The sequence below is a fragment of the Sminthopsis crassicaudata genome, chromosome 4 (assembly GCF_048593235.1).
Source record: "Sminthopsis crassicaudata isolate SCR6 chromosome 4, ASM4859323v1, whole genome shotgun sequence".
NCBI classification, from domain to species: Eukaryota; Metazoa; Chordata; class Mammalia; order Dasyuromorphia; family Dasyuridae; genus Sminthopsis; species Sminthopsis crassicaudata.
This window is the reverse complement of record NC_133620.1, coordinates 451552474-451575076: the sequence shown is the minus strand read 5'-3', so window position 1 is coordinate 451575076 and position 22603 is coordinate 451552474.

Below are 22603 nucleotides of genomic sequence, written 5' to 3'. Positions count from 1 at the left end.
ATGTTTTCCCACTTTTTCCTTGTCATTTTTAAGCAGCGCAATAGTGTTCATTCACAATCATACTACAATTTGTTCAGCCATTTCCTAATGGATGGAAGGGGATGCTGAGTTTGAGTATCTTGAGATGTGGTTATGAACTTTACAGAAAGCCCTGAGCTAGGAGTCATACTAGCGGTGTGGGAGGGAATCCGATTACAGAGGGAGAAAACCTAGCTGGATCTGAGAAGAAACACCCATTGTTAGGAATCAGTCAGACAAGGAGGAACCTGAGAAGGTGGGATCAGACTTCTGAATACCCTTTCCCTGCATGACATAATGGGCTCTCTATAGGAATGAATTGTGCAGCCATATGGAAATTGGAGTCTTTGTTTTAGGCTTAACTCCAAAGTAATTGATTCTGATGGATAGGAAGAAGGGGAAAAGTGAAGTTGTTCCTTGGAATTTTCATCAGAAGTAGTTGGATTAATCTGCAAAGGAAATTGGAGCTTGGTCTGAAAACCAAATAAATGAATGGAAGATTTGGGACCAGAACTTTGGGATCAATTAATCTTAGGATTACTGAAGTCTTTTAAGACCAAATAATGGAGTCTTTTCAGTTTCCCATTAGAGAATATGAAATTTCCATAGTAAATTCACCAGATTGAAGAGGATCAAATTTGAGGAGCTGAGCCGGTTTTCATTTAGTTTCAAATGCTCTGGATTAATTTTATTTCCCATTATTGTAGTAGTCTGCCAGAAGTCAGCTTAGTATTGTTGTAAACTCTGATGTGCTGATAATGTATTTATGATTTATTCAAAATACATTGTATTTTTGAAAATTTTGCATTTGCAAATTAAGACAACTCTGAGATACCACTACACACCTGTCAGATTGGCTAAGACGACGGGAACAAATAATGATGAATGTTGTAGGGGATGTGGGAAAACTGGGACACTAATACATTGTTGGTGGAGTTGCGAAAGAATCCAGCCATTCTGGAGAGCAATCTGGAATTATGCCCAAAAAGCTATCAAACTGTGCATACCCTTTGACCCAGCAGTGCTACTACTGGGCTTATATCCCAAAGAAATACTAAAGAGTGGAAAGGATCCTGTATGTGCCAAAATGTTTGTGGCAGCTCTTTTTGTTGTAGCTAGAAACTGGAAGATGAATGGATGTCCATCAGTTGGAGAATGGTTGGGTAAATTGTGGTATATGAAGGTTATGGAATATTATTGCTCTGTAAGAAATGACCAGCAGGACGAATACAGAGAGGCCTGGAGAGACTTAAATCAACTGATGCTGAGTGAAATGAGCAGAACCAGAAGATCACTGTACACTTCAAGAACAATACTGTATGAGGATGTATTCTGATGGAAGTGGAAATCTTCAACATAAAGAAGATCCAACTCACTTCCAGTTGATCAGTGATGGACAGAGGTAGCTACACCCAGAGAAGAAACACTAGGAAGTGAATGTAAATTGTTAGCACTAATATCTGTCTGCCCAGGTTACATGTACCTTCGGAATCTAAAGTTTATTGTGCAACAAGAAAATGATATTCACACACATGTATTGTATCTAGGTTATATTGTAACACATGTAAAATGTATGGGATTGCCTGTCATTGGGGGGAGGGAGTAGAGGGAGGAGGGAGTAGAGGGAGGAGGGGATAATTTGGAAAAATGAATACAAGGGATAATATTATAAAAATATATATATATAATAAAAATTATTAATTAAAAAAAGAAAATTTTGCATTTGATATAGACACAGTAGAATAACAAAAGGAATTGAGAGGCAATAAGTTTTATCTTGGGCTATTTACTCAAATGTTCTGTTCAGAAATGATAGATTTTTGTTTTACTTGGTGCCTTCCCCAAAACAGCAATAAAAAGTGTTTTCTCAAAAGAGAAAAAAAAAAAAAAAGAAAGAGAGGTTAAAGAAATAGGACAGTGTGATGTCCCAGAAACCTAAGGAGGCAAGGATCTAGAAAAAGAGTTCTTAACCTTTTCTGTGTCATGAACTCTCATGGTAATCTGAGGAATCCTATGAACCCCTTCTCAGAATAATGTTTTTAAAATATATAAAATGAGAAACTTACAAATAAAAAGGAAACCAATTGTATTGAAATATAGTCAAAGTATTTAAGTTTTTGTGATATAGTAATATATGTGTCTAACATTAAATGATAAGACAGTATATTTTAAATATAGGTAAACCTAAATTTTATTTTTTTAAAGACATCAGTGTGTAGGCTGTTGGTGCTTAGAATGAATAAGAACATTAAACTGGGCTAGTCTCTGACAAGGCAACATCTTGTCATAATGAATATATGAAATTTCAATTTTTTGTTTTGATGGTTACAAATGCTGAAATCCTGGTTTACAAAGATATGTTGGTGCAAATTTTCATAAGTGTATTTATTAAAACCAGAGCAATTTTGAAGTAGCAATAACTGTAAATATTTTGAGATATCTGCTCCAACTGTAATATGGTATTGATGTGATGCTTTCGTAGACCAAATGATGTGATCTAAGAGCAATTTCTGGGGCACCAAATGAGGAGATTATTGTAGGCACCAAATGTTGAGGTTTGGTTTTGTGAAGAATTAATTCACCATGGCCATTCTCTTTGGCAAATTGTAGGTTTATTTAGGAGAAGAGATTGCAGACAAAATGAAAACAACAGACGCCGAAAGTGGTAAATATGAGATAGAGTTGGGAGAGCACATAGCAATAATTAACAAAAGAAAAGACAACTTCCCTACTGGAACTCACAATTTACCAGGAGAAAAGGAACACCCCAGGAGGTGCTCTTAGCTGGCAGGCTAAATAGGAAAAGAGATTTAGGACCTAGAGAGTTAGTTAGCTATCAGTAGAAAGACACTATAAGGCATGGTGAGGCGGGGAAGGGGAGGGTTGAGAAAGACACCATGAGATGTAATGGGAGATGAGGAGGAAGGAGACAAAGACTCCACTGAGCCATAGACAGATTTATCTTATCAGTGGACAGGATAGACTGGAGTCAGGAAGCTGCTTCTTTCTGAGATCAAATCATGCCTCAGACAACCTGTTTGCCTCAGTTTCCTCACATGTAAAATGAGCTGGAGAAGGAAATGGCAAAGCACTCCAATAGCTTTGCTAAAAACAAAACAAAAAAAACTAATTGGGTCATGAAGTGTCAGACACTACTGAAACAATTGAACAAGAATCTGGGTTTTAGAGAGGTTATCAACATGGGTCCTGAAATAATCAATAGCAAGCAATGGAGGGAAAGACAGATCCAGATAATAAAATCACAGATGAAATTGAGAGACTGCGGTGAAAGTCAGCAAATGACATCAAAAAAGAAAAGGAGATGGCAATATTAATTGCAGGATCACAGCCACAAGGCTGTCTTTTGCCTCTTTTTGTATTCCCAGTGCCTGGCTCATAATTGGTGCTTTATAAATGGTTATTAATGGAATTTTCCCTCTTTTGATATGATATTCTTATGTAGCATGATAAATGTGGAAATACAGTCAGAAGAACTGCACGTTCTTCAATATTTTAACCTGTATTGGATTACTTGCTGTCTAGGGGAGGTGGAGAGGAGAGAGGAAGGAAGTTTGGAACCCAAGATTTTGCAAGACAGACGATTGAAAAGTATTTTTGTATGTATTTTGAAAAATAGTAGCGATATGGTTTGGGAATAGGTAAGGTAAGCAAAATATCCCTTTATAATTTGAGAACCAGAAGAGTGACTACATAATAGAATCTAGAGGGCTGTATTTTTTTTGGGGGGTGAATATTTCATTTAAATTGAAGAGGTTGAAGAAGTTTAGGCTGTAAAATTTAAGGCTCTTAAATGCTAGGACTATGTAATTTTTGTTTATATTTCCAATACCTAATGGTGTCTTGCACACAGTAAAATGCTTGTTGATTTATTATTGTTATAGCTTTTTATGGACAGAATGGGTAATTTTTATGGGTAATTTTTCAACATTGACCCTTGCAATCATTTCTGTTCCAACTTTTCCCCTTCTTCCTTCCACCTACCCCCTCTCCTAGATGGCAGGCAATTTCATACGTGTTAAGCATGTTAAAGTATATGTTAAATACAATATATGTATACATATTTATACAGTTATCTTATTGCACAAGAAAAATCAGATTTAGAAAAAAGGTAAAAATAACCTGGGAAGAAAAACAAAAATGCAATGCTTGTTGATTTTTTTTGGAGAAATTAGATGCTATAAGTAATTGTGTTAAGAATAGGGTGAAATTCAGGCTAATCGTACAGTATTTCAAAGTCCAATTCTTTTTGTACAGCAAAATAACTGTTTGGAAATGTATGCATATAGTATTTAACTTATACTTTAGCATATTGAACATGTATTGGCCAACCTGCCATCTGGGGCAAAGGGTGGGGGGAAGGAGGGGAAAAATTGGAACAAAAAGCTTTGCAATTGTCAGTGTTGTAAAATTACCCATGCTTATATCTGGTAAATATAATAAAAATTTAAAAAAAGAATAGGGTGAAATTATCTAGAGTGCAAACCAGTAGTCTAAATGATGGATGGAGTAGGGTAGGAATGAGCCTAGGAATTAACTGGGATAATCTGTATAGAGATAATGTGTGGGAGGAGAGGTAGCTGAGCCTGCAGATTACTTTTTTTTTTTTTCCTGAGGCTGGGATTAAGTGACTTGCCCAGGGTCACACAGCTAGGAAGTCTTAAGTGTCTGAGACCAGATTTGAACTCAGGTCCTCCTGAATTCAAGGGTGATGCTCTATCCACTTTGCCACCTAGCTGCCCCATGCAGATTACTTTTTAACAAACAACTTTTTTTTTTTAATAATTGCTTTTTATTTGTGAAATATAGGCCAAGATAGTTTTCAACCTTCACCCTTGCAAAACCTTATGTTCCAAATTTTTCTCCCTGTCTTCCTCCCACTAACCCTCCCTTAGATAGCAAGTAATCCAATATATTAACAAACAACTTTTTAATAGACTTTTTAAATAAACAAGATGTTTAAATAAACAGCTAGTGCCTGCCTTTTAGAATCTTACTTTCTAATGGGTGAGATGTAAATAATTCTATCTGTACAGAATAGATACAAGTAATTAAAAGCTAAACTCTGAGGGGAAGCACTAGCTGTGAGAACTGGGGGGTAAGGCCCCTGCAGGTGGTGAAATTTGAACTGTTTTTTTGTTTTGTTTTGTTTGTTTTTGGCTGAGGCTACTGGGGTTAAGTGACTTACCCAGGGTCACACAGCTAGGAAATGTGTCTGAAATCAAATTTGAACTCAGGTCCTCCTGACTTCAGGGCTGGTGCTCTGTCCACTTTGAACTGGGTTTTAAAGGAAATGGAGGAGGTGTAAAAGTATTGTTTGGCTTAAAAGTATTGTTTGGCTTCAGGAAGGGGCTGTTAAGATTATATAAATATAAAATTGTGAATTCAAGATCATAAATTTGGGTGGTCAGAATTAGAGAATCAATATGATGAGGTCAGGAGAGCAATTACTGATTCAAAAGGCTAGGCTCAAGGTGATAAATTCACAATGGCTTTCTCTTTGTCAAAATGAGAAAAGATCATGGGCATGATCTAAAAATGATTTTTGCATTAATTCCTTAGAAAGGGAGAGATTTTATATATATATATATATATATATATATATATATATATATGAAAAAGAGAAGTACCTGGGAAGATAAAGGATGTGTACTGTTATCAAAATAGTCGGGAAGTTCCCTCAATATTGTTAAAGGTTGCTAACTGGGGAAAAGGGAGCTGATGGTTTTGCCTATCATTATTGAGACAATAGAAGTTGATTAAGGTCTTAAATCATTGAGAAGCCCAATATAGGAATTGTGGCCTCTATTATCCTACTTCAGTTAGAGTAATAAGTTAGCAGAAAATACAGCAACAAATTGGTTAATGTCTTCAGGAAATTAATGCCAAACCAGTATAAGTAACAAATTATGGCTATCATTCTATTGATTTGGCTGGTATTTGCTTATAGTGAAATTTGTCACTTTCTGCCTAGCATGGAAACTTGTTAGGTTTCATCATCTCCTAGAATTACGTTGATCCTTCTCCCCACCTTCAATGAGCCTACTTAACCCATCCCTACTTTTATTATCTTTCTCTTCTAACATTGGCTTTATTGCATGCATACCCACCCTTGATGCCATAATATGTCCCTTTAATGTCTCCCTTGAATCCTTTGTCATGATGTCTCCCAAATTGCCATTCTCAACTTTGGAATCATCTGATTTATCTTTGACTCTTCTCATCTAGTTTAGCTAATTCTATCTTCACAATCAACAAGCCACTTGCTCTTTTAAATTAAATTTGTTTTTTCTAAGAAACAAAAAAATCAATTTTTGTAATTGTAGTGTTAATTTAAGCAGGCTAAATTCCAAAAAAGGGAGATAGCTAGGAGCAAATAGATTAATTTGTAGGGAAAACTCTTAGAGGTGGATTTAGGGATGTACTTTTATGAGAAAAGATCATGGGTATGATCTAAAAATGATTTTTGCATTAATGCCTTGGAAAAGGAGAGATTATATAGACTGTGAGAAAAGGAGAAGTACCTGGGAAGATAAAGGATGGGTACTCTTATCAAAATAGAACAAAGAACAGAGCAAAACAAATGCAGTCATGGGATTGGGATTGATATGATTGGTGGGAAGTTTGGTAATGGGATTAAGTGACTTGCCCAGGGTCACACAGAGCCAGGAAGTGTTAAGTGTCCGAGATCACATTTGAACTCAGGTCCTCCTGACTTCAGGGCTGGTGTCTGTCCACTGTGCCACCGAGCTGCCCCTCCCCTTCTTTCATGAAACTAAAATGCTCATGATCGGAGTCCAGATGTGTGAGAGCAGCCCAGACTTTTGGATGACAAACCAGACATCCTTGAAAGATAACTTGGTGGAATATAGACATTAGGCTCAATCCCTTTTCTTCACACACATTCTCCAAGATTCTGTCACATCACTCTCAATAGCTATATTCCTAAAGTGGCTATATCATTCCCAAGGCCAGGTGGCTTGGAGTTTCTTAAAAAGTATTTGGGTCTTTACTACTATTAGGGTTTCTATTACATCACAGGAAAATAATTTCTAACTTTGGCCATGTCATTCCCTCCCCAGTTAGGACCCAAATTCATTTGGGGATAAGGGGTGGGGAAGTCTCATCTTCTGAAATTGCTTCAGGATGGCTCCGCCTAGCAGGATCCAGATTGAGGAGGGTAAATGCTCAATTTAATGATGATAGTTGTGGTATCTAAAGGGTGCTGATTTGAGATTGGGTAGAGGATGGTATCCAGGTTGAGTAAGTAGTTGGAAGTACATGGTTTAGAACCTAGAAGAAAGCTCAAGATAAGGTTAAATGACAGTTGTCATGGAAACGTGAGTGATGACATTTTTGCAGATAGATGCTTTCCAGTCCTAGGTCCAATAATTGAACAAATAAATTTACTTATAAGAGGCTGGCTTTAATAGTGCATATGAAATAAGGTGTTTATGAGAGAACATTTCTATGCCATGGACATAGTACAAACTTGTAATTTCCACAGCAGTAACAAATTTGAATAAAATTGATTTTTTTATTGATGAACATGAAATATTCCATAAATTACATACTCTCAAGAAAACTAATTGAACTAAAATTCTCTTCTCCAAACCATACTGAAGATGTTTCTGATTTAGGTTCAATAACTAGTAGAATAATAATAATATTAATAGCCATTTATTCTTATATCATTTTGAAACATTTAAGGACCTTATTTTATAAAATATAAATCTAGTAACTGACAGATGATTAGGTCAAATATTAATTTACCTAATTGTTTAGGATATAATGACCATATATTTTAAGACTGAAAATAGCAAGATCTTATATTCTTGCATTGTGCTCATATCTTCTACTGATTACTTGCTTTATTTATAGAAATTTGCTATAAGAGGAAAAAGCAGGAACATCAAATAACATAATAGCATCAAAACTGATCCTTCAGGCTTAATCTAGAGGCACAAATATGGCAGGATAAAAAATTTTTATTTCAGATAAGAGTCACCAATCATATAGTAACAATTCTACATCATAGCCAGACTAAGGAATAATCCAGTGAGAAACATTCCTGTTCTAAAGAACACAATTGGTAAACTGAGCCAGAAGGATTCTACCTTAAGCAAAGCCAAGGTTATCCTTAGATACAGACTTCCAACCATAACTGTTCAGTTATATCTCTGAGTAGTTTGTCACATTTCTAATTGTGAATTACTAACTTAATGATCCATCAGCTAATCGTACCTAAATTCAAAATTCAAAACAATATCAGTTATAGTTCCAAGAGATTTTTATCTCAATAGCAAATCTCACTAATCGCAGCTTAGGACTAGTTATTTTTACTTTCACGAAGTTGCAATAAGTAATAAAAATTTGTCAGCACACAAACACATAAGAGATTTCATTTAACATCTTCCACTTTTTCCTTTCTTCTTCTTGAGTTTAAAGTCATTCTGGTGTAAAGACCCATCATTAGAAATCATTTCTATATAATATAGATTCTCAATAAATACTTTCTTTGTTTAGGACCTATAATAACCCAGACAAGCTATTTATTTTTCCAGGATTGATGACTTTGCTCACACCAATGGTTTCTTGAAACCATTGTTTCAAGTTTCAAGAAACTTAGCAAGCTTACAAATTACCTTAATTTAGAGGACCCCAAAGAAGGGATTGCACTTGTTGCTTCTACCTGTCCACCCCATCTATCCTTAGACCTGCTGTAGGCTGTGCTCATTGAAACTATCCCCAATTCTATGAAGAGTGGAAAGGAAACTGCACACAACCAGACCCCAAGGCTAATTGCACCAGATAAAATTCATTTCTTCCTTTCTACACACAGTAATTAACAATTTTAGATTCCATTATTATAGCAATAGTTCCAAATAATTTAGTTAACAGTCTTACAATTTTCATAAATGATAGTCACATTGTTTCAGCTATAATTTCCTCTTAACTTAAAAGCATCAACGAAAATATCCATTCCTCTAAATTATAGTTACAAATCATTATAAAAGTAAGTTTAAACACAATTTTCACCTTTTAGTTGTTCAGTTCATAATCTGATAATATTCACTGGATGACCAGCTAAATCTGGGGTCTGAAATCTCAGAAAGAACCTCTTATCAATTAGTATTTATCACTCAATAGTAGACCCAACTGGTAGGATTTTCTTTCCCTTAGCAGTTGCAGCTCTGGGAGTTCTCAGAGGACTTGGGCTTACTCTCATCCATTTCTTTAAATAAGCTTTTCTTTTGTTAATAGGGAGAAAAAAAGAAAATTCTTAAGATTCAGTTAGAATATAATCTATCAAAAAAAATGGGTAGGAGACTCATGTAGTTTACAATTCAGTTTCCAATTTAACACAAATATATATAAAAATAGTTTTCAACATTCATCCTTGTAAAATTTTGTGTTCCAGATTGTTCTCCCCTACCTCCCCTTTCCCCAAGACATCAAGAAATCTGATATAGGTTAAATATGTTCACTTCTTCAAAAAGTCTAATTAAAATTGACCAGAACTTAACTTTAGTTTTAGGATTCCTAAATTCTAGTTAAATATTCCAATCAAACTCAATTAACTTTTTTTGTGGTTTCCAAATTTATATAAACCTTTTCTCTTTTTTTTTTTTTTTTTTTTTTTTTTTTTTTGAGGCTGGGGTTAAGTGACTTGCCCAGGGTCACACAGCTAGGAAGTGCTAAGTGTCTGAGACCAGATTTGAACTCGGGTCCTCCTGAATTCAAGGCTGGTGCTCTATCCACTGCACCACCTAGCTGCCCTACCTTTTCTCTTTTTGTAAGTCAGGAAAGAGTTAAGTGCCAGTTCTTATCGCAAGGTACAGTAGGCCTTCATTTTAAAATTTTCATTGATATACCTCTCAAGCCTGTCTTCTGAATCATGCAAATATTGACTAGTTTACTGCCAGTTTTTTTTTCAAAGTGACAACAATTCTTATGTTTTCCTAAATTTCCCAAATTTTCAAATCCCTTTCTGACCATGCAGAATTTCTATGAGTTTAACACATTTCTATGTGTTTAAACTTTCTTGCTTTCCTTTCTATGTCTGTTTTTCATAAAGCTAAGAAGTGTTCATTATCTGCGTCCAGGTACAAGGTAGCAGGCTAGATTTTTTTGGATGAGAAACAAGACATCCTTGAAGGATAGCTTGGTGGAATAAAGACATTTACAATGTCTTATTTCCCTATTATTAAAAATTCCTTGAGAAAAGAGACACTGCCATCTAAATCATCTATTTTACCTATTGGATAGTATGGAAAGCATGTAGATATTTGTTGTATTGTCATAAAGATGGTCTAACAGTGGTCACTGATGACACTTTTTAAATCCTCTGTTTTCCTGGGTGTGCCTAGTAACAGAAATTATGGGACATTGACATTGGAGAGTTAATTTTGTACTTCCTTCTATAACTCATTGTAAGGTGTACAATGATCTCTGTACTGGTAGGAAGTAGGGCAAAAGTTGATAGTTCCACCAGCCCTTCCTGGTTCTTTTTAGTTTCTCTCCTGAGTTAAATTACGTCACAATCAGGAATGTCATAGTGATTAAAAGGAATTAATCCATCATAGCTTCATTCACTTTCTTACTAGTGTTTTAAAGTATTTTTACAGTTTCTTAGAGTGTTTTACTATAGAATTATTTGAAAGGACTAATATTTTATTCTATTTTTTAAATTATAACCTTTTATTTACCAGATATATGCATGGGTAATTTTACAGCATTTGACAATTGCCAAACCTTTTGTTCCAATTTTTCCCCTCCTTCCCCCCACCCCTTCACACAGATGGCAGGTTGACCAATACATGTTAAATATGTTAAAAGTATAAATTAAATACAATATATGTATACATGAAGGACTAACATTTTAAAATGTTTTTACAGTGTCTTAGAGTGTTTTACTATAAAATTATTTGAAAGGACAACTATTTCAAAGTATCTATCTTTATAGTGTCTTAACTATGGAATTATTTAAAAGGATCCTGGCTCCTAATCCAGGGGTTAAAAAAATAAAAGGAATTAAATTTCAAACCATAAGTCAAAAAAAGCTTCAATTTAAGATCTCTCTCAGCCCATCACTTTATCATCAGCCAATCTCACCTACTAACCCCTCTCTCCCAAGAGTTGGGCTTAAAAATGCCTAAGAAGTTCTCCATCTAGCTGTCTGGATAGTTAGGTACAGCTAGTTGGGGACAGTTTCCCAGAAGAGCTGAAGATATTGCAAAATAAAGAACTGGGAGTTCCCCTTAGTGGGAAGAAGCCATACAGTAGCTGATGACCAGCAGGTGGTAGAAGAGAACACCAGCAGCTTATTAGATGGAGATACCAAGCAAAACAGTGGCTCAGGGAGCAAAATAACAGTATTGATGTATGGTAAAGCTCTCCTGGGGTGGGGTACCTGACAGTTACTAGACAACAGGGAGTCTCTTGAGAAGGCAGAGTTGCTATGTCTGATAAAGAGACATGGGGCAAAGAAAGAGATCAGTAACAGGCAAAAGTAGTCCTGTCAGCTCCTCAGCATCTCTTCATGGATTGGCCAAATGAGAGACTGCCCCAGATCTCCTAAGTTTCACTGTCAAAGCTTTTGATAAATCAGCCATGGGACAGTGAATGGAGAAATACTTTCAAAACATCCCTCTTCAAGAGCAATGCCAGTGCAGCTAAAAAGATCCAGGTACAGTTAGTCTCACACACAGGCTGGATACCCCATAGAGGAGAAAAAGAAATGAATTTATCAGAAGGTGAAGTTCACTGAGTTGGCATTTATTTTGGAGACAATGGCAGATCTAGGACCCAAAGAACCCAAGTCATGCTCTGCCACTCTATTTTTTCTAATTCTACCTGGCTTCATGGGATCTTATGTAGTTATGATCATAAAAATGGCAGATGTAGAATGTGCGAATAGTGGATGCCAAATAATTATATTATAATCATTATATTATTATTAATTATATTATAATCATTTTATAAAAGAAACTTGTAAAAGTTACCAGTATTGGGTTTTTGGTGAGGTTAGGTCTCTGTGACCTAAATGAGGATAATCTACTAGGAGCTTGAATTTCCATAGTGAAATCATGACAATCAGCAAGAAAGTGGATACCAGATCTCTGATATGTCAGAATTAATTGGGACCAATTGCCACCTGTTCTAAGTACAGTCAGAGTACCACACAGAGCATTTAGAGTTCAATCCCTGGACATTCTTCCTCTCCTTCCTTACTATGTAGAATTTAATAAAATAAGCCCAGAAGTAGCAGGGAGTATCCATGGAGAACTGACTGAGGCCTTTGCCTTAAAAGTAAGTCTGGAGCAATTCAACTTTGGTGACTTTCCAAGGCCTAAAGGAATCCAATGATGATAAACTACACAAAGACTATTTTTGGGAAGTAACATACACATTATACCTTAAAGATTCCAGAACTTTTTGAGAGTAATCTAGTGAATATTGATCAGAGAAATGCAAATTAAGACAACTCTGAGATACCACTACACACCTGTCAGATTGGCTAAGATGACAGGAACAAATAATGATGATTTTTGGAGGGGATGTGGGAAAACTGGGACACTGATGCATTGTTGGTGGAGTTGTGAAAGAATCCGGCCATTCTGGAGAGCAATCTGGAATTATGCCCCAAAAGTTATCAAAGTGTGCATACCATTTGATCCAGCAGTGCTACTACTGGGCTTATATCCCAAGGAAATACTAAAGAAGGGAAAGGGACCTGTAGGTGCCAAAATGTTTGTGGCAGCTCTTTGTGTAGTGGCTAGAAACTGGAAAATGAATGGATGTCCATCAATTGGAGAATGGTCGGGCAAATTGTGGTATATGAAGGTTATGGAATATTATTGTTCTATAAGAAATGACCAGCAGGAGGAATACAGAGAGGCTTGGAGAGACTTAAATCAACTGATGTGGAGTGAAATGAGCAGAACAGGAGATCATTATACACTTCAACAATGATACTGTATGAAGATGTATTCTGATGGAAGTGGATATCGCCAACATAAAGAAGATCTAATTCAACTCTAGTTGATCAACGATGGACAGAATCAGTTACACCCAGAGAAGGAACACTGAGAATTGAGTGTAAACTGTTTGCACTATTGTCTTTCTACCCAGGTTATTTTTACCTTATGAATCCAATTCTTCCTTTGCAACAAGAAATTCAGTTTTACACACATATATTGTATCTAGGATATATAACACATTTAACATGCATGGGACTGCCTGTCATCTAAGGAAGGGAGTGGAGGGAGGGAGGGGAAAATTCGGATATAAGGGATAATGCTGTAAAAAAAATTACCCATGAATATGTACTATCAAAAATTATTATAATTATAAAATTAAAATAAAATAAAATGATATCACACAAAAAAAGAGAGCAATCTAGTGAAACTGCCATTTCTAAGATGGAAGTTCTCAGGAACCATTGAAAGGAAATTAGTCAATGATGTAATCACAGTCACAGAGAATGCTACCTGGGGTGATAACTTTGGAGCTACACTAGAAACAAGTTGTCTGTGGGAAGGGAGATCACTACTACTGGGGTTGTCCAGCTTACCTGTCCACGAGTAGCAGTTGGTCAGTGGTGGTTGGTAATAGTGATGAAGGTAGATTCCCACTTTGGCTTCATGGTCATGTGTCTTACCAATAGAGAAGTTAGAAAGATCTAAATATGCATTATTACTTTAAACAAGAATGAAGTGAGATTGAGAGATCATTCTGCACACTTTTTAAAAAATAGTATTTTATTTTTCTAAATATATGCAAGGATAATTTTCAACATTTTTGTAAAACTTTGTGTTCTAAATTTTTCTCCTCTTCTTCTTTTACCTCCACCCTCCCTAAGATAACAAGCAATTTCATAATAGGTTACATATGGGAAATTCTTTTAAATATTTCTATAGTTCTTATCATATGCAAGAAAAATCTGCTCAAAAGGAAAAACCCCACAAGAAAGAAAATACACACATGCAAACAAAAAGGTGAAAATATGATGCTTTAAATATTCCGTCTCCATAGTTCTCTCTCTGGATATGAATGGCATTTTCCATTTCAAGTCCATGCTGTTCATTTAAGATGCCTTAGCTTGCCTTCAAGGCGGCCACTGGTTCTTAAATAATGGACAGAAACCCTAATCCTTTGGACAAATAGCAAAGCATTATCCCCACATTGGCCATGTGCAAACATATACATCTCATTCTGGATTTTAAATCCATTAGCTTTCTGAGTGGTATGATTCATCTTTAATCCTCTGGATTCATGACTTATCATTGCATTGATTGTTTGCCTAGTTCTATTCAGTCTGCATCAATTCATAGAGGACTTCCTACTTTCTTCTGAAACTATTCATGTCATTATTTCTCATAGTACAATAGTATTCTCTTACATTTACATAGCACAATCTGTTTCTTTATTCCCCAAAAGTCAAGCCTTCCATTAATTTCCAGGTTTTGTCTACTATGAAAGGAGCTGCTATATTTTTGGTCTTTGGTCTCTCTGAGTTTTAGGACAAGTAGTGGTATAGCTGGCCAAGAGTAATGCACTTTAGGAGCATAGTTCCAAATTGCTTTCCAAAATGGGTGAATCAACTCACAGCTCCATCAACAATACATTTTTAATACCTATTTTCTTCTCTTGTCATCTTTGCCAAGCTCATGGGTCTTCAGTAGAACATCAGAGTTATTTTGATTTGCATTTCTCTAATTAGTGATTTGGAGCATTATTATATGGATATTGGTGACTTAAATTTCTTCCTTTGAAAATGGTCATTTATAACTTTGAATCAGTTTTTTATATATCGTGCACATAAGATTTTATCATAGAAACTCAATAAAAAGATTTTGTCCCCCAAAGATTTTTTACCTGTTTTCTTTCTGATTTTAACTACATTTGATTTGCAAAACTTTTTTATGTGATAAAAATTATCCATTTTATTTTCTATAATTCTCTTTATCACTTGTTTAATCATGAATTCTTCCTTATATATAGATTTGAAAGATTTTTTTCCTTTTCCTTCTGTAATTTGGTTATGATATCATCTTTTATGTCTTTCATATATCCATTTGGAATTTATCTTGGTATACAGTATGAGATGCTGGTCTATGCCTAATTTCTGCTAAATTGCTTTTGAGTTTTCTCATCAGCTTTTGTCAAATTGCCAAGTTCTTTTCTTGGTAACTGAAGCTTTTGAGTTTATCAATCACTAAGTAAGTCATCATTTTTTAAAAAGGTTTACAGATTCTTTTAATGCTTTTTCTCATCCAAGTTGCAAGGGTAGTGTAATTGTTTTCTTTTTAAATTTTTATTATTTTTTTAAATAATAGTTTTTATTTTTCAAAATATCTACATAGATACCGTTGTAAACCCTTGGAAAACCTTGTGTTCCATATTTCTCTCCCTCCTTTCCCACCTCTCCCCTTCCCTAAACAGCAAGTAATCCAATATAGATTAAACTTGTGCAATTCTAAACAAATTTCCATATTTATCACACTGCACAAGAAAAATCAGATCAAAAAGAAAAAAAAAAAGCAAACAAATAACAAAAAGGTGGAAATCCTATGTTGTGATCCACATTCGGTCCCCCTAGTCGTCTCTCTGGATGCAGATGTCTCCATCACAAGTTTAGCAGTTATTTTGGCTCATACTTCTCCACAAATCATACCTAGCATGTCCAATCTTTCAACACCTGAAAAGGATGACTAGCAATAGATATCATGCATGACCACCAAGTCCTCTTAGCCCAAAATGACTCTCAGGTTGTAGAATTTGACAATATTTAGTAAAAACATCTAATTTACTAACATATTTACTAATAACAAATATTTATGTAATAACAAACCCTCCATTTTCAAGCCTGTCCAACACATTACGTATGATACATCCTTTTCCTCCTGCTCTCCCACTCTTCTGTACCCTCCTTACCCACAGCTGGAATCGTCCACACCTAGAACCATCTACTTTCTTGATAACTGACAATTGTCTCCTGTGATATCAAAGGTGAGCAACCAGAGACTTACCTGTGTGTGGTCCCATCCCTTCCTATAGAACCCACAAGACTGTTCTGCTTCCCTGATGTAAGGAGTAAGGAAGGATCTAAAGTCACATCCTTTGAACTAGTGAGAGATTTTGATAAGGTGATCCAACCCTGAGAGTTCTGAGACCAGTTTCTCCAAGACCATTACGGACTCCGCCTTCTGCCATGATCTGAAATCACTGTGGCCAACTGTCTCTGCTAACATTGGAGGAGTAAGTCAGAGGTAGTGGGAGAGGATGTTTGAGACCTGCCCCATTTTTGGAGATGTCAACTGCTTTCCCGGTTTGGGTTATAGTTTTCTTGAGGTCCCTGCTTCTCCTTCCATGTTCCCTTGGATGGCTTCATTAAGCCAAATGAGAAGTTGTAGTTGTTAGCATTGACTGGCTCATCTAGTCCTAGAGAATCTGGATTCATATCCTGCCTCTGCTGTCAACGATCTGTGTGACCTTGGACAGTTCACTTCTCTAGTGGCCTCTCTTATCACATCTGTAAAATAAGAGGAATGGTTTGAAAAGACTATGGGAAATAGGACTATGTTTGTCTGGCCAGTATGTTTGTATGTTTGGCCAGTGTTCTGGAAAAAAGGCTGAAGGGGGAGTATGGAGATCAGAGTATCACAGATTTAGATGTGGAAGGGACCTTAAAAGGGCATCTTGTTCTAATTAATCCCCTCACTTTATGGGATGTTTAAAAAAAAAAAAAAACTCTCACCATACTTTACAGCTAAATCTTGTAAAATCTCATTGACTTTTTTTTTTTTTTTTTTTTTTTGCCTCAGTTCTTTTCAGGAAAAATTGTCCAAAAAAAGGAAACATCCCGGCTCCTTCCTGACACTTAATTGAAAGGAGAGTAGTCTTATTTTTGTTATAGTCCCTTTCCTGTAGTTTATAATTTTTCTTCATATTCTAGACCTTTTGTTCTCCACAATGCATATTGTTCTTTTATCTGGCTTTGTACAACATGCCCTGGATAGTTTGATTTGGGTTTGTCTTGCAGTTCAATTGTCTGAACTCTCAGATTGGCCAAGATGACAGGAAAAGATGATAAATGTTGGAGGGGAGGTAGAAAACTAGGATACCAATATGTTGTTGGTAGAGTTGTGAACTGATCTAACCCTTCTGGAGAGCAATATGGAACTATGCCCAAAGAGTTATCAAACTCTGCATATCTTTTGATCCAGCAGTGTTTCTACTGGGCCTGAATCCCAAAGAGATCATGAAAAAGGGAAAAGGTCCAACATGTGCAAAAATGTTTGTGGCAGCCCTTTTTGTAGTGGCAAGGAACTGGAAACTGAGTGATTGCACATCAGTTGGAGAATGGTTGAATAAATTATGATATATGAATGTAATCGAATATTATTGTTCTATAAAAAATAATGAGCAGGCTAATTTTAAAAATCTTGAAAAAATTTATATGAACTATATAGTTTATATTTATATATATATATATATATATATATATATATATATATATATATATATATATATTTTATATTTATATGAACTAGGTGAAGTGAGCAGGACCAGGAAAACATTATGCACAGTAATAGCAAGATTCTGTGATGATCAACTATGACAGACTTAACTCTTCTTAGCAATACCGTGATCAGACAATTCCAGTAGACTTGAAGTGGAAAATGCCATCCAGATCCAGAGAAAAAATTATGAACACAATGCAGACTGAAGCATACTTTTTTCACTTTTGGGAGGAGTTGCTTGCTTTTTTTTATTTGTGGTTTTCCACTTTTGTTCTGATTTCTTTCACAACATGACTAATATGAACATATGTTTAAAATGTTATACATGTATAACACATCAGGTTGCTTGCTATCTTGGAGAGGAAGAGGTAAGGGAAGGGGGGGGGAAATTGTGATGGACAATCTTACAAAAATGAATGTTAAAAACTATCTTTACATGTAACTGAAAAATAATTTTTTATTAAAATTTTATTAATTTTATTAAATTTAAATATTTTTATTATTTATTTAATTTTTTATTAAATTAAAATTTTAATTTTTTTTAAAAGTAAGTTGTGGTTTATTTTTCTCTTGGAAAAACAATAGTTAAACATTTACCAACATCCAACTGCCCATATGTTCAGTTCCATTCCATTATATTGAATGAGATTTTATTAAATTAAATTTGTGGAAGATATTATGATAGGTATTAGACATTTCACAAGAGCAAAATATTACTGTTTTCAAAAAGTTCACATTCTATAACAGGGATACAAAAATGGCAAACAAATATGAACTATACACACATGTTTTACTAAACTGTCAATTGAGCTGAGAATTAGGGTATAGCATTCTTTTTACTGCATTACATAGATGCCTCTGCTAAACTGAGGCTCACTGAACAAAATGTATTCTATATAGTATATCAAATAATGTTACATGATATTAAGTATTGTTTGTCTTTCATTCATGAAGAATGGGATGACCACATTAGCACCCTGGATACCTTAGAATCAGCCACAGTCAGGAGAAGCAAAAGTCTTTATTCTTGATTTTCAGCAGCAGAAGTCAAGGGGATGGAAGCAGAATCTCTGCCACCTCACCTCTAGGCCCAGAGTCGGTCTGGCTAGTCTTCCTCCACCCCCTAATGCCTCCCACAATTCTCTGTATACACCAAACGATTGGGTCGGCACAGGATAGTGGGAAGGGCCATTTTCCAAGCATATTCTTATATTGTCCAATTGGTAATTATCCTCAAGGGCTTGATTGACTGACCTCAGTGCATTGACTCAAGGACTTTCAGCCCTTCACATCTCCCACTTTCTTTTGTTTTAGAACACAGGTGGTCACACCATCCCTGACTTCTCAGGAAGGGAGGTGAAAAGCACTAAAGGAAAGTGAGGATTGCTGGTGGGTTTCTGGGCTGAAGTGTCTTATTAGAAACAGGGATGCACAAACTCATCAGCATGGGAGGTATTACATAAGCACATAGCAATAACGCACAGGCTATTAGTGATGACTCTCAGGAGGTGAAATGGTCAAGCCTATTTTATCTGGAGGCAAGGGATCCATAGGCTGGAGAATAACAGATTTCACCTCTCCAGGGTGTATGTCCCAGCTGCATACAACTATTCTCCCCAATTGTAATCCCTTTCTCCCATCAGGTTGCTTCCTGGCTGATTGATTGTGTAATTCCTTTCTCCCATCAGATGGCTTCCTGGCTCATTGGTCATGTCTGGGTACTGAACTTCTAGGCACTCTCTGGGTGTGGCATTGGCTGCCATCATGCCCCAAGTATTTTTTGTCTTGGGCCCTGGGGCTGGGCTCCACATCCCGTTTCCCTGAATCAGTCTGATGCACAATGGAAGCCTTTGTTGCATTTTGGGCATGGGGTATTGGGTCTTGTTCTCCCACCCTGTTTTCTCACTCTGCCAACATTGAGCCTTCACATGCCCTACTTTACCACATTGAAAGAATTGACAAGATTCTCTAGAAGTTCCTGGCTAAAAGGGACCTTGATCTTAGGAAGTCTGTGTCATAGCCTGGCTATAAAAGGTATTTGTGCCCACTGTGGCACAGCATCTTATGATCTCCTGTAAAGGAGCATCCTTGCGTAGTCCTAATATAATTCTTCTATAATTCCTCTTTACAAAGAGGGCCATGATATCAGGGAGGAGATGATGCAAATGAACTGGATTAAATGAGGGAGAGCTGTGCAAGGTTACCTGCCTCACTTTCCCTTCCAGAGCTATCTGGTTCCAGTGACAGGATATAGATCAAAACAACTGGAGATGGCCTTGGATGAAATGGAAGACCTTGGCTTTTTCAACCTAAGGTCTTCAACAGTTCTCAGTTTGTATGGGAAACTGCAAAGAAAATGTTTAAAGTTTAATTTTAGTCTAACTCCATTTTTTTTTTGTAATAAACAATAAATGTAGTTAATCATCTTTACATAGTTAAATTATCCACTAATAAAGATATGCTCTTTTATGGAAATTTATCCATGCAATCCTCTCTGTTCCTTTCTCTTATTTTCATCCACAATTACTTTGATAATTGTACAGATCATTCTCATGGGAATTTCATAAGGATGAGAAAAGAGGCATATGAGTTGGCAGTTATTGGACTATTACTATTAAGGTAACTTTTTGTGTAATAATAGCACTGATTTTTTTAATCCCAACAAACCTCTTTAGATTGCACAATCATCTGCTAGGGCTTTAAAAATTGTTTCACCTCCATCTCACATTTTTTCTGTGTATTTTTTCTGGTCCATCAGCCCTGCCCCCCCCTTCTTCTTTTGTGTATCACATCAAAGACGGAGGTGTTGAGAGCCCAAATATGGTGAGTGGTTCCACTGCCATCAGTGGTGAAGATAGATTGCTGTAGAAATACTCACAAATCTGTTCCATTTTGCATCTATTTGTCCTCATTCCAGGTTCATTTACAAATTCTCTTGTAATGAGCTGGTTTCAATCTCATGCCAAGCTTTTTGCAAACTCACATTCTCCTCTTTTGCTTTCAATGTTCTGTAAGCTGAAGCTGCTCATTATTTTCTATCATCCTCAAATCATTGTTGCATTTGCATGCCATGTACGCTGAGACTGGTCATCTATCAGAGTCCCCTCCCTACCCTGATTCTAATAACATGGGCCAAACTAGAGTTTCCCTTTAGAAAAAACATGTAAAAGTCGAGGCTGGTCTGGCTCAGAAATAGGGCAAAATTCAAGATGTATTAAGCTTTTTTGACACTGTGTGCTGGTAGCTTCTGCCTGTATGTGGCTTTTTTGTTACCTATAAGCATAAATAGGTCCACAGGGTTTTTAAGGCTTAGTGAATATTCCAATATGAGACAAATCACATCCCCTCCTGCTGAAAATATGAAGATAAATGGGCTACATCTACCTAAGCTATATACTACTGTATCCTTATTAAATATTGTATATTAAGGATAAATAAACCACCTTTTATTAGCTGTTCAATGTCCTACCAATTGCTCATGGCATCCGAATTAACAGAATTTTAGTCTGAGTCAGGCTAACCCCCAACACCACCTCTCTCCAGTGTTTGCTGTTAGAGATGTTTCTCGACTTTTTTATCTCATTTTGGTAATTGCTTTTATGTTGCTTAAACTTTTAAAATGATAATCAGAATCAAAGTCTTAACCTTGACCCATTTCCCACTTTTCAGGATTAACAGGCTATTTATTTTGAACATTAACTTTTTAAAAAAATTTAGAGTTCCAAATTCTCTTTCTTTCTGTAGCCCTTCCCTTTCCCATTGAAAAAGCAAGCAACATGATATCAATTGTATATTTTAAATCATGCAAAATATTTCCCTATTGGAGCTAGGATAACAACCAAGAATCACTTACCCAGAAAAACTCAGTATAATCCTTCAGAGGAAAATGTGATTATTCAATGTGATAGAGGATTTTCAAGCATTCATAATGAATTGACCAGAGATGAATGAAAAATATGATTTTCAAATAGAGGACTCTGGAGAAGCATAAGGAGGTAACTGATATTGTAAGGGACTTAATAAGGTTTATCTGTTTACCTTGCTACATGGGAGGATGATATTTTAAACTCATTAGAATGTTTTCATTATTATGGCAGTTAGAAGCATATATAGAGAGAGGGCATGGGTGTGAATTGAATATGAAAGGATAATATCTTTTTTTTTTTTTAATGAAATTAAGAGGTGAGAGAGGAATGTGCTAGGAGAAAGGAAAAGGGAGAAGTACAATAGTGCAAATTATCTGCCATAAAAAAGGAGCCAAGAAAAAGCTTTTACAGTGGAGGGGAAGAATGGGAAGAGAGGTAACGTGAGTGAACCCCACTCTCAAAAGAATTGGCTCAAATAAAAAATAACACACATACTCAATAGGGGTATAGAAATCTATCTTACCCTGCAGAAAAAGAGAAGTGAAATGGGATATGAGAAGGGGAGAAGGTTGATAAAAGAGAAGGCATATTGGGAGAGGCAGTGGTTGGTAGCAAAACACTTTTGAGAAGGTACAGGATGAAAAGAGAGAGAGGACAAATGGGGGGGGGATCAACTAGCAATAGTAATTGTAAAAAAAAAAAAAAATTTCAAAGCAAGTTTCTCTGCCGGACTATTATTGTTCTTTGGGAAATGATGAGCAGGATGCTCTTGGGGGGAAAAATCTAGAAAATCCTCCATCAACAAAATGAAATAAACTGCATACAAAGTTATAGCAAAGTTCTGAGATGACTAGCTGTAAATGACTTTGTTATTCTCGGTAGTACAATCATCCACAACTGCTCTGAAGAAGTTAAGATGAAAAATCTTATCCATACCCAGAGAAGGAACTGATTGTGTCTAAATACATCATTCTCTATTTTTCTCTTCATCTCTATCTCTCTATTTTTAACTTAATTTTCTTGAGAGTTTTTATTTTTATTAGGATGGGAGATCCATTTTTCTTTCACAACTTGATTTTTATGGAAATGTTTTAATAACTTCACATGTGGTTTCTTAATTGTGGGTGGGGATAAGGAAGAGAACTAGAACTCAAAAACTTTAAAAACAAATGT